Source organism: Heteronotia binoei, chromosome 1 (genome assembly GCF_032191835.1).
Source record: "Heteronotia binoei isolate CCM8104 ecotype False Entrance Well chromosome 1, APGP_CSIRO_Hbin_v1, whole genome shotgun sequence".
NCBI classification, from domain to species: domain Eukaryota; kingdom Metazoa; phylum Chordata; class Lepidosauria; order Squamata; family Gekkonidae; genus Heteronotia; species Heteronotia binoei.
In genome coordinates, this window is record NC_083223.1 from 32,705,207 (window position 1) to 32,719,417 (window position 14,211).

Consider the following 14,211-nt stretch of genomic DNA (forward strand, 5'->3'; position numbering starts at 1 on the left):
CACCCTACTGGACACCTCTCTCCAATCTGACAAAACTTCATTGACAACCACTCTTTGGGTATGGTCCTCTAACCATTTTCCTATCCACCAAACTGTCAGGGGCGTAGACTTTTCAGTTTCCCGGGGAGGGGGGTGCTAGGGCAGAGGCATTTGATCCAGTGACATCACAGGGAGGGGCCTCCATTATCACTACCTATGAATTTATGGAAAAGCTCCCTCCCCATAAATTTAGGGAGCAGCCCCCAACAATGCCCATGGACTGGGCCAAACCCAGAAAAAGGTGGGAGTTGGCCAGTGGTTATAGTGGTATCTCAGAGGTCTCTTGCTGTGGCCTGTTTTTGAAATTCACTTTTAGAATAGTCACTTTAAGATCTGCAAATATACATATCATGTGCTCATAGAATTGGATCCCTTGGTCCAATGTTTTTTGAAACTTGGATGGTGTTTTGAAGAGAGGCACTGGATGCTATGCTGAAAATTTGGTGCCTCTATCTCAAAAACCAGCCCCTTCAGAGCTCCAGATACTCACAGATCAATTCACCATTATATCCTATGGGAATCAATCTCCATAGGGAATAATGGAGTGTCCAGCAGACATTTCCCTTTCCACCACTGTTTTCTGATGACCCTGAAGCAGGAGAAGGGCCTCCAAACTGAGGGATCCCCTGCCCCCAACTGGGGATTAGCAAACACTAGAAATCATTGCTTTTTTGTGTTGCAAATAAATGCTTAAGCAATTTCTTTCATAATGATGCAATTATATTATTATCATCACAAACCAAAATTCATTAAATGGCCATAGAAAAATTGAAAAGTTATTTCATACCACTCTTGTAAGGTAGTACTTTCAAAATCAGAATGTTATTTCACATCACTCTTGTAAGCGTCAAGCATGCTATTTCTGTGTATTACGTAAATCAATATAGGTATTGGAAGCCATTTCCTCTCTGCCTTTAAACTATTCTCTCTCATAGTTGCATTTCAAAGCTTGTTCCCCCACCAACTTTTCTCTCCTCTTTCTTTCTCACCCCTGAGTAGAGGATTTAGAATATGCAAGTTACCTTGATGATAGAAGAAAGGCGCCTCCCCCGAACAGTTCCCATTCATACCCCTTATCTGAAAGACAGGAATGTATGGGAATCGGAAGAAGTTGTAACCACATAATGGTAGTTGGTAGTACCCTTTGAACATCTGTTGCAGTTCACGTCTGTATGTTATGATTTGAAGCTATCTTTGCTATTGCCTTTGAAGTAGCCTTTAAGAATCTATACCGTGTGAAACTTTGTATCACTTCCAAGGTTTCGCACCTTTGGCAAGTACCAGATTCTCAATAAAACGAGTCTTTATATTAAACAATTGCTTGGTTATTCAAAATACCGATGCTTGACATTTTGGAAGTGATCCTATTAGGAATTTAACTGAACTGGCAACTTTCTAACTGTATGGCGGAAAGAGCTCCAGATAACAGTGAATTCCCTATTCCCCCGGAGAGGAGACGAGGCGAAAGTGGAGAGGATGAAGCCAGAGTGCGGATTCCTCCGGGGCACATACTAGACGCCCGCAGAGTTGCGGGGCGAGGGTCTCCTCTGCGTATTCAACAACTCCTCATCACCCACCGAAATTGGGAACCGTGAACTTCCACTACCCTGATGGAGGAGGCACCAGCTCGGAGGGAGGCCATCCTAACGTGACATTTCCGTAGGGTGAGAGTGATGATCGGGGAGAGCGGGCAAAAAGGCACACGAACCGGCGGTGGTGGGGAGCGAGAAGAACCCCGACCTCAGGAGGGAGAGGAAGGTGAGTCTCCTGAGCAATCAGGCCCTGGAGAAGAGGAAGAAGAGCTCCCTAAAGCCAAACTGTACTCCATGGGATGGGCGGAAAAGGCTGAAATTGCGAAAATTCTTAGACAAAAATCTAAAAAGAGGATTCATCAGACCGGCCACCGCCCCCCACGCAGCCCCAGTACTGTTCAGAAAGAAGAAGGATGGTGGGCTTAGGCTTTGCACAGATTTTCGAGGAATCAATGGGATTTCTACCTCGAATGCCTATCCCATACCTCTAATCGAAGACCTAGAAGACCACAGTATCTGAAGGGAAAATCTTTACCAAACTAGATTTACGGGATGCTTACTTTAGAGTGCGCATAAAGGAGGGAAATGAATGGAAAACTGCCTTCAATACTCCCATGGGACTGTTTGAGTACTTGGTCATGCCGTTTGGATTACAAGGGGCTCCTGGAGTTTTTATGAATTTTATAAAAGAAGTGCTGCATAAATATTTGCAAAGTTAGTGAGGGAAGTACTCAGTACCCTATACGACCATAAACTGTACGCCAAATTGTACAAGTGTGAGTTTCACAAAATGGAACTGGATTACCTAGGGTATAGGGTGTCCGGGAAGGGGTTAGCCATGAACCCCGCCAAGATCCAAGCAGTGCTAGATTGGGAACCCCCGAGGACACGTAGACAGCTCCAATCTTTCCTCAGTTTTGCAAATTTTTACCGTAATTTCATTCAGGGATTTGCACACACCATGTTGCCCCTAATGGACCTCCTCAAAACGAAAGAGAAAGGCCTGGAAGTGAAGAGACCAGGGGCAAAATTAGAATGGACAGCCAAATGTCAGGAGGCGTTTAATAAACTGAAAAGACTATTCACTAGTGAACCCATTCTTAGTCACCCAAATGAGTTACGACTCTTTGTGGTCCAATGTGACGCCTCCGACGTCGCTGTAGGAGCCATTCTGATGCAACCAGATGATGTGGGGAGACTAAGACCCTGTGCATACATTTCAAAAAAATTCTCTCAGGAACAGAGGAAATGGTCCATGTGGGATAAGGAGTCATTTGCTGTGACATTTGCTTTAAAAACCTGGAGATCTTGGTTAGAGGGAGCCAGGTCCCTTTTGAAATTTGGACAGATCACAAGAACTTGGAGGCACTCACGGGACACAGAAAACTAACTGAGAAACAAATTCGATGAGTAGGATTTTTTGCCAAATTTGATTTTACTTTAAAGCACATTCCGGGCTCCAAAAACTTTTTAGTGGATGCTTTGTCTCGACTCCCCCAACACAATAGCCAAAGGGAAGAAGTTATTGACTCTATTGTATCACCCTATCACCTGGTGGGGGCAGTAACCACCAGATCTAAAGCTAAAAAAGAAAACATAGAGGAAAAGTGGGGAGGGGAAAGACTAATTGTTGAAGTGGAAAAGGAGGGAGACCAGAAACTGGATGGGGTTGTTAAGGGAAAGGGAGGGTTCTGGAAAGCTGTATGTACCAGAGAGCCTCCGGAAGGAAGTATTGCAATTTTGTCACAGTAGTAAACTTTCTGGGCATTTTGGTTATGTAAAGACCTTACATCTGGTGAATCGACAATTTTGGTGCCCATCTGTGAAAAAAGACATTTCGAGTTATGTGGCCACTTGCCCAGTGTGCATAATGGCTAAGAAAAGGGGAGGAATACCCCCGGGACTATTACAACCATTAGAAACCACCGACAGGCCATGGTCAGTGGTTTCGATGGACTTTATAGTAGAATTCCCAGTGTCACAAGGAAAATCCGTGATTTTAGTAGTGGTGGATACTTTCTCAAAACAGGCGCATTTCATTCCATGTACTCAGTTACCCACTACAAAAAAGCTAGCCTACCTATTTTTCCAGCACGTGGTCAAACTACACTCATTTCCAGACAAGGTTATTAGTGACAGAGGACCTCAGTTCATTGCCAACTTCTGGCGGGAGTTTTGCAAATTAACTGGCATGGAACAAGGTTTGAGTTCCATGTACCACCCTCAGACTGACGGACAAACGGAAAGAGTGAATGCTCTCCTAGAACAGTATTTACGGTGCTACGTAAATTACCAACAATCCAATTGGATAGACCTATTGCTGTTTGCAGAGTATGGATATAACAATAGTGTTCATAGTTCTACAAAAACTTTTCCTTTCAGAGTGGTGAACGGTTATGAAGGGAAGCCCTTTCCACTATTACCAGGAGGGACTATTCCCAAATTACCCTCCTCATTTGAACATTGGTGGGGAAACTTAGGAAAGGTGTGGAAAATAATACAAGAGAACTTAGAAGCGGCTAAAGACACTTATAAAAGACACTATGACAAAAATCATGTTTCAGTGTGGGACTTCAAAGTGGGAGAAACCGTTTTCCTGTCAACTAAGAACTTACCTATGTCTCAACCTTCAAGGAAGTTAGCTTACAAATTCCTAGGCCCGTTCAAAATAAAGAGAGTCATCAATAAAGTTACTGTGGAACTAGAATTGCCAAAAATGTTCAGTAAAATCCACCCTGTTTTTCATTGCAGTCTATTACGCTGGGATCCTGGAGCTACGTCGTGGCACCCTCGATCACAAGCTCCACAGCCTATCCAGATTGGGAATCAGAGTCACCATGATGTTAAAGAGATTCTAGATGCAAACTTGAAGAGGGGGGTGTTGCATTTTTTAAACAGGTGGAAACATTTCCCACCAAGTCACAATGAATGGGTGGAAGCTTTAAATGTAAAGGCAGCAGATTTAATAAAGAAATTTTACAAATTGAATCCAAACAAACCCCGGGTAGAGTCATAGGTGGGGGGCAGTATGTCAGGCATGCTATTTCTGTGTATTACGTAAATCAATATAGGTATTGGAAGCCATTTCCTCTCTGCCTCAAAACTATTCTCTCTCATAGTTGCATTTCAAAGCTTGTTCCCCCACACACACACTTTTTTCTCCTCTCCTTTCTTTCTCACCCCTGGGTAGAGGATTTAGAATATGCAAGTAACCTTGATGATAGAAGAAAGGTACCTCCCCTGAACAGTTCCCATTCATACCCCTTATCTGAAAGACAGGAATGTCTGGGAATCGGGAGAAGTTGTAACCACATAATGGTAGTTGGTAGTACCCTTTGAACATCTGTTGCATTTCACACCTGTATGTTATGGTTTGAAGCTACCTTTGCTATTGCCTTTGAAGTAGCCTTTAAGAATCTATACCGTGTGAAACTTTGTATCACTTCCAAGATATCGCACCTTGGGCAAGTACCAGATTCTCAATAAAACGAATCTTTATATTAAACAATTGCTTGGTTGTTCGAAATACCGATACTTGCCAGTAAGGTAGTACTTTACAATCCACTGTCTCAGTTCTCCTTTGCTTGAAAGACGTAGATAGTACCACGCTTGTATATGAGTCCTCCTATAGGTTGCAGACCCATTCGTGCAACCATTCTTGCAACTATTTGGAGAACCATTCGTGCAAGCTGCAAAGTAACATTGTATTGTAATATGTGAGGAATTGCCTTTAGCACGGGTTCCAAAGCTAAAAGAAAGCAACCAGTGGAAGGTGAATGAAACACAGAACTGAACATAGGACCTGTGTAGTCGTGGCACCTGTCAGACTTCGGTCTGCTACCCATAGGAGGAATCATGTTCAAGTGTGGTACTGTCTACGTCTTTCAAGCAAAGGAGAACTGAGATAGTGGACAGTAAAGTACTACCTTACAAGAGTGATGTGAAATAACTTTTTGATTTTTCTATGGACATTTAATGAATTTTGGTTTGTGATGATAATAATATAATTGCATCATTATGAAAGAAATTGCTTAAGCATTTATTTGCAACACAAAAAAGCGGTGATTTATTTCTAGTGTTTGCTAATAAACACTGAAGTTTCCGGTTTGCCCAACTGGGGATTGGCAATCCTATGCCTAGGTGATGTACAATTGTCAATACATACCTACTTGGCCAAGTCTTTAAGAGTGTAGTCATTTTGAGAAAAAGAAAAAAGGCTTGATTGGGCCATTAATTTTCAAAAGGATTTGGTTCAGCATCCACTTAAATGAATGTAGACAATTACAGGCTTGAAGAAGACACGAAATATCTATCTGCCAAAAGAACCCCCAAATACTATAGCAATATGTATGCAACGAAGCAATACAGTGTTATTCCTCCGCCCAATCATTAACTAGTTGAACAAAGTTTGAGTCCAGTAATACGTTTAAGACAAAGTTTTATTCTGTTTTAGCTCAATTAGTATTTCTAAAGAGTTGGGGTTGCAAAGTCATTAACACCACTAACTTTGCAGCCCAGAGGGAAAATCACACATGGACTCTACCACCCCATTCATGCCTTTGAAAAGAATGATCTCTCCTCCTTGAAAATTTAAATTGGAAGCCCCCAAATCCTATGTTGGTTGCCTGGAGGGGGCTTAGCCCCCCGGGAAAATCCAGGAGGGGCTAAAGCCCCAAAGCCCCTGCGTAGTTTATGCCTATTCAAACTGTTCTATAGTCCAGTCCACAATCTTTCAGTTTTCCCATCAGAATGTCATGGGGAACCTTATCAAGAGCTTTACTGAAATCCAGGTAAACCATATCAACAGCATTCCCACAATCCACAAGTAAGCTTGTTACTTGATTAAAGAAGGAAACCAGGTTGGTCTGGCAAGACCTGTTGGAGACAAATCCATGCTGACCTCCTCAAATCACCAAGTTATCCTTCAGATGCTCACAGATCAATCCTGAGTGGCAGGTTTTTCTGTGCCTTCAGGCAGCACCCAAACCTAAAACAGCTAATCCCTGACTGAAAAGAATAATGAGCCAACTAACAAACAAACCTAGGGACCAACTGTGCAACAAACCAAGATGCCAGTTTTGGACTCCTATACAGATGATACTATTACAGGATATGATAACCCCAGTGATACCATCTGGGCTCATTTTCCAATTTCATATATGCTATCCTGTGTCAATAGTTCCCTTCTGCTCTCTACAAAGGACAGACAGGTCAGTCCCTATGTAAAATAACACATGTACACAAATCTAACATTAGAAACTGCAGTCTTTAGAAACCACTGAAGAACATTTCAGTCTTCCAGGTCATTCTATTGATCTAGAAATCACTGTTCTCCTGAAAAGAACTAAAAAGAAAAAATTCAGTGTGAAAGCGCTGAATTGGAATTAATTAAGAGGTTCATTAAGATGCATGCACACCTTAGTTTGTTATTGCTATTTAGTCTTTGCATATGTCAAAACATCTTAAGTTGTATGCTAATTTGCTGATCATTTCGTAGAGGCATCTGCCTATATATACTAAACATTAGATTCCATTTCTATGTACCCAAAGAAGTGCGCATGCACATGAAAGCTCATGCCTTAAATAAACTCAAAATCTGTTCTTTGTGGAAGTTATTAGCCTAAGTGGTTAGTGAAGGAAATAAGCCTTTGTGGAAGTTATTAGATAAGTGGCAAGTGCGAAAAATAAGCTTTTGTGATTACATCTATTTAATGACCTCTCGAGAAAGAAGGAAAAGAGTATCTATCTGAAACTATTATGTTTATGAACTATGCTCAAACCATTAACTCTGTTATTCTTCTAGAAAAATGTTATGTTTAAGTAAAAGCAGCTGCTTTATTTAAAGGATTCCATTTTACTTAGAATCACCCCCCATGCGCTGACCATTCTGTCATTCTATCAAATATAACTAAGCCATCTTGTCCTTTGGTTTCAACTAAAAAGTCTAAAGTGAGAACCTTTGGTGGCAGCAGAAATAGCAGAAAATGCTAAATAAGGCAAGGAGGCAGAACACTACTGAGGTGCCATTACAAATGTTATGTATAAAAAAGAAGCAAAATGTTACAGCATCCTTTTTGTGTGAAAAGCCAGTTTTGTGCCCTCACCTAAATAGCCCAGGCAAGCTCAATCTCATCAGATCTTGGAAGCTAAGCAGGACCAACTCTGGTAAGTACTTGGGTGGGAGATCTCCTTGGAAGACCAGCAGTTGGGAGGTGTAGGCAGGCTTTATTCAGCAACCTCTCTGAATATCCTCCATGCCCCCAGTAGGGGTCAGTCACCAGAGGTCGCCATGACTTCCAGTTGTACATACACACATACAAATACAAAAAAAAGAAAAGACAGTTTTGCATCACTGGTATTTGGCTCCAGTATTGCCAGAAGTTTGAAGGCTTGTAGGAATTCCATACAAAATAAATAACAGATTTTGTTGTAAAATAGTTTGGTAGGAATTAATAATACAGTAATGCTTGCCTGTTCCTGGAAAAGAGAGTGAGAGCTTTTGGCAGATATTCTGTCAAGAGGTTTCAGAATCTCACAGGGGCGGCTTTTAGATGGAACAAAATGTTCTTAATTTGTTGTCAGAAACTTGTATTCCCCTTGTCACTGAAAGCTTCCTCAACCTTTTCTTTAATGTTTTCATTTTCACCTGCATCTACTTCACATATATCTGAATATGTAGAGTGTAGAGGTAATAAATGTGTGTTTACCACAAGTTTCATTGTTATCCCTAGAGATGCCTAGTTTGGCCATATGTGTCTCTTTCTGCACACTCATAAAGCATTCAGTACAAACATCTGCTTGTCCTTTTTTATGGATAATTGCACATTGAGTCTGCTTATACATGCTGACAGAGGGAATTGTAAGGGCCATCACATGTGCTCTGGACCATACCCGTCCTGGCTTTTGAAATCTTGCCAGGAAAATATACTGGAGCACTTCATGAAAATTGTCAGTTCGTTCCTGGTGGAAGAGGCTCTTCCTAGGCTTTTGAAGAATGCAGTTATTAAACAGAGGTTATTATCAAAAAACCTTCATTGGCTAGGGATGAGGTGACCAAATGCAGGCCAGTCTTCAATTTACCTTTTCTAGGGAAAGTGATAGAGCATATGGTAGCACAGCAGTTCCAGAGTTTCCTGGGCAACATATCTGCCCTTGACCCATTTGAATCTGGAGCTTTAATTGCACTGGTAGATTATCTTCATTTAATGTTGGACAGGGACAGTCTTCCCAATTGATACTGTTGGACCTCTCAGTGGCCATTGACACAGTTGACCACCCGTTCTCATCCACTACTTGAATACTGAGTTGGTCTTAAAGGTGGTTTTACTCTTTTCTGCCTGCCCTTTGGTGGTTTGCTCTTTTCTGTCTTATCCATACACAAACAAGAGTCTCTACCAAAGTTGCAGAATTACCCATGAGGAATTTATCTTGTGGAGTTCTATTATTTCACTCATGCTCTTTGTGACTCATGAAATCTCATACCCGACCACAAATTTTCTTAGTCTTTAAGGTGTTACTGGACTCTACTCTTTTCTACTACTACAGACGGACTAACACAACTACCCATCTTGAAGTGTTGCCATTGAATGAGATTATCTGGCACATTGAGATTGGGTGTCACCAGGTGCAGATGACACCCAACTTTTTTTTCATTATCCAAGCCATGTAAGGTGCCAGCTTTTTTTTTTTAATTCCCCACTGGTTTCCAGCAGGAGGCTTCTTCTCACCATAAAGGGGTCCTGGCTATTCTACCCTCTTTCTGCACCAGCATGGCCCATATGGGCACTATGGTGTGCCCACCAATGAGTTTCTTGGTGTCCAGTGATTTCTTCCCCAAAGCTGATCATTGATCCTGGTTTTTCTCTATCCCATTTCAGAAGACCTGAGGAGATATTATCTTTAGGTCTGCAATGAGTACCAATTAAAAAGCAGTTGCCTTCTTTATTTTTTTTAATATGTATATTTTTATTATTAATACATTATCCGTTTCTCTACATGGTTTCTGATATCCATTTTACATTTACCCCCAACCCACCCCCCTTAGTCTATACATCCTTTTCTTCTTCCAGCCAGGGACAAAGGACTCGAAGCTTCCACTGAATGTCCACTCTCCTTTCTTCCTTCGCCCATTTCAGATACGTCAGCCACTTTTCTTTAATTCTTGATCTTCTTTCTTCCCATGATTCTTCTTGCAACATTATGGCAGCTATATCTGACTGGACAAAATCAAAGAGGTAGTTATGCCAAGTACTTTCCTTCCATTTACTTTTATCCTTCCATCCTGCCGCTATTACCGCTTTACCCGCTGATATCATTGCTTTTAGTAAATGTTGGTTGTTCTTCCCTATTTTTTCATTCCCTAATAAACTCATCTGCATTAGTTCAAAGTTAATTCTCGGCTCTACCTGAAAGAATTTCTTTATCATTCCCACTACCATATCCCATAGTTTCTTGGCCTCAGGACACTCCCACCACATGTGGGAATACCATCCCTTTTCTTTCTTACAGTGCCAACACTTAGGGCTCAACCCAGGAAACATATTGGCTAAAGTAGCCGGAGTTCTATACCATTTGGTGAAAAATTTCAATTCCATTTCTCTAACCTTATGTATCTTAACTTTTTTTAAACCTTCCATTATCTTCTCCCCTGTTTGTTTCGTTATTTGGCCTTCTAAACTCCATGACCGTTGAAGGTAGCTTATTGCTCCTTCGTTACCTAAATTCATGCTCCTATATAGGATGCCTACTAATCCTTTTTTTGTTTTACCCATTAATTTATAAAACTTTCCATAGGTTCTTCTTCATTTAAGTTACTCTTCTCCACTTCCTTCTTAACTTTAGTATACAATCCTGTAGCCTTAAGCCAGTATTGTATTCCTACGACTTCTTGAAATTCATGTAATGGTTTTAACTTATCTAGTATTAACAAATCTTCTACCCTTCTAAATCCTTTAGCCTTAAGTAGTTCGCTCCACCTATGCTCCTTGTCTCCTTCCATCAACATTTCTAATGGCGTCCATCTAGATACCCGATTCAGCCATTTCGGTTGCCATTTCTTCCAAACATTTAGCCCATTTTTCCTTGGTCCCACGTTTAAATTAAGTTCCTTCGCCCCCATGTTCGTAAAGATGCCATGTTTTCCTATCCCATTATTAGCTTCATTCTCAAACCTTATCCATTTCTGGTCCCCTTCCTTCTCTATTTCTAATAATGCTTTAAGCTGAAATGCTTCATAATAATTGACTATATCTGGGACTCCCCATCCAAGTTCTGATTTATGATTGTATGCCAATTTTTTTGGAAATCTAAGTTTCCTACTACCAAATATCCATTCCCTTATTTTAGTGTTCCAGTTAGTCATTTTTTGCTTATCTAACTCCAATGGTATCGTTTGAAAAAGGTACGACAACCTTGGCATCCAAAACATCGATACACTCTTTATTCTAGTGGTCAGGCTCATCGTCCTTTTCCCCCACTGCTGCATATCCCTCTCTATTTTCTCCCAGATTTTATTATAATTTCCCTCCACTATCCTGTAAATATTTTTATAAATTTCTATCCCTAGATATTTAAATTTCTTAACTCCCATCCCCATATTAGTTATCCTATTAATCTCTTTCCTTTCTTCCAAACCAACATTAAAGTACATTATTTCAGACTTTCCCATATTTATTCTTAAACCTGATACTGCTTCAAAATCTTCTAAAATAATTTTCGTTTCCCTAATGGCTTCTTTCGGGTTAGATATTGTCATGATTATGTCATCTGCAAATAAATTGATTTTTATTTCCTCCTTTCCTATTCTACAGCCTTCTATTCTCCCTGAATTCCTAATCCTTTCTGCTAGTTGCTCTATCGCCATTATAAACAGGGATGGGGAAAGTGGACACCCCTGCCTCACACCTCTCTCAATTGGGAGCTGATCCGTATGTTCGTTGTTTGCTCTTACCACTGCTGACCCCTCCCTATAGACCTCTTGAATGGCTTTTAAGAATAGTGGCCCAATCCCACACTTCTTCATTATGGACCATAAGAATTCATGGGACAGCGTATCAAATGCCTTGTATACATCTAATTTAAGTAAAGCAAGTTGCCCAGGACGTTTATGGTACAATACATTAAATATATTCCTTATAGGATGTGCAATACTCCTATCCTTTACAAAGCCATATTGATCCTCTTTTATTATATGAGGTAATATGTTCCTTAACCTATTTGCTAAAACTTTAGCGAAAATTTTGTAGTCCTGGTTAAGTAAACTTATTGGTCTATATGAACCCACTTCCCGAGGATCCTTCTGGGGTTTTAATATTACGGTTATTTCAGCCATTCTCCAAGAGTCGGGAGCTTTCCCTCCCTTCAATATAGCATTAAACACTTGTTGTAATTCGGGGATCAGTAACTCCTTCATCTCCTTATAAAAATCCACAGTAAAGCCGTCAGGCCCTGGGGATTTACCCACTTTTAAATTGTTCACAACTTCCTCTATTTCTTGAACTGTTATTTCCTTCTCCAAACTCTCTCTATCTGTATCTCCCAACACTTCTCCACTTTCTTCAATATGTTCTGTTATATCCCTCCTAGCGTATAACTCTTTGTAGAATTCTTGAAACACTTGCCTAATTTCTCTCGGGTTCTGCGTGACCTTTCCTTGTCTCTTAATACTTTCCACCTTTTGCTTTTCTTTCCTAGTCTTGAGATAATTAGCCAGTCTCCTAACGGAGTTTATTGAATCTCTTTGAAACTCATTTCTTACCATGGTTTGTTTTTTCCATAATGCCCTCGAATCCATCAAGTCCAATTGTTTCCTAATTTCATCGATCTTTTTTTTCCTATCAGGGCAGAATCTAATACCTTGACTGCTCTGCAGTGCGCCTAATTCCTGGAGTTTCTGTGTCTTGTTAGCATACCATTCTTTTTTCATTTCTTTCTCCTTCATCATACAATGACCTCTTAACACTGCTTTTGCTGCTTCCCACAAGATATTTGTGGCCACTGTTCCCTTATTTTCTCTAAAATATTGTTTTACTTGATTTTCCATATATTGTCTATTTTCTTTTTTTAATAAGACCATACTGTTAAATCTCCAAGTCCTTCTAATTTGTTCGTTTTTTATCACCAGTTCTATAGTTAGTGGAGCATGATCTGAGATCCATATTGGATGGGTTGTTACTTTCCTTACCTCCCAATTATTTGATTTTTTAAGAAATATGTAATCTATACAAGAAGCTGTCTTGTGTCTACTTGATAAATGTGTCGGCTTTGGTCAGCAGTTGCCTTCTTTATAAGAGACCACTTGGCTTGGAATCTTCCATCATTTTGTGACTGCCCCCCATGGCAGCCATTTTGAGATTGGCCCCACTCCCCATGGCAGCCATTATGTGGTTGTGCCCACTGTTTGTCAGAATTCAGGAATGTGCCCAAGTTTAACAGGGTTGGGGACCTTTGGGTTAACTGGCTCTAGAAAGAAAGACCTTTAGCTACAATGATTGTGAGTGTGGTGGGGTTTATTTATTTAATTATTTATTAGATTTATATCCCACCCTCCCCCTAAGGCATGCTCATGGTGGCTCACAGGCCAGTTGGCAATATAAAAACATCAATCATAAAACAGAAGCATGTAATAAATAAAACAATAAAACATGAAAATTACAGTTGGTCCTATCTTACAGTTATATAGATAGATAACCAGACAGGATCCAGGAGTATCTTCATGATCACAATTTACATCCAGTGGCCTAGGCGATGTTTCCCACAGATAGTTTGTACAATCTCTTACTTAGCATTAATGGGGTGAAGGGTTAATTTAAGGGCATTCATGTTTATTTAGGGAAGATATTTTAACTGTACAAGCTTATCAGCTTAAAAACTGAATGCAATACTAATAATTCATGCAGTTCAATACAAACATTTCAAACACACTAGGAGTTGGCAGCAAGGTGTGAGAAGTGTTTCTTGGTTATGAGAAAACCACTTATTTCTTTAGATATGAAAACCCCCTGGGCCCTTTGGGTGCAAATAATGTCTGTTATGTCCACAAAAGTATATCTAGCAATATGGAACTAGCTAAGCAACTCTGTGGCAACAATGTATAGGAAAAAGCCATTTTACTGCTATGGTAAAGGATTTTGATTCCCTCCCTTGGCTTTCTTAGAACATGTTTGTCATCTAGTGAAACAAAAGAGGGTGAAGGAAGACTGATGTGCAGAAGAGTGGGCAAGTATTAGAAACAACATGAACCAGCCGCACCATTTTATTTTTTTCATATTTATTTATTCCTGGGATTTCTACCCTGCCCATCCTGCCAACACAGGCTCAGGAAGGGCTCCAACATTTTAAACTCTGAATATGATATTAGACTTCTGTGAAATCTTCACCACAGTGCCTTATTTTTGCCATCTTTTGATCTGGGTTATGCCAGGTACAGATATGAAACACGCTGTCCAAATAACGTCAAAATGTTAACTGTTATGATATACCAATTATCAAATACTGTCAAATCTGAAATTATTATATGCCAAATACCAATAAAGAATACTATGCGTGCATTCAGAGAATATCCAGTGAGTAACCTATAGCACAGGTTTTGCCCCACTTTTCCTCCATTCAGTTTTGTTTTAGCTCTAACACAAAACAGACA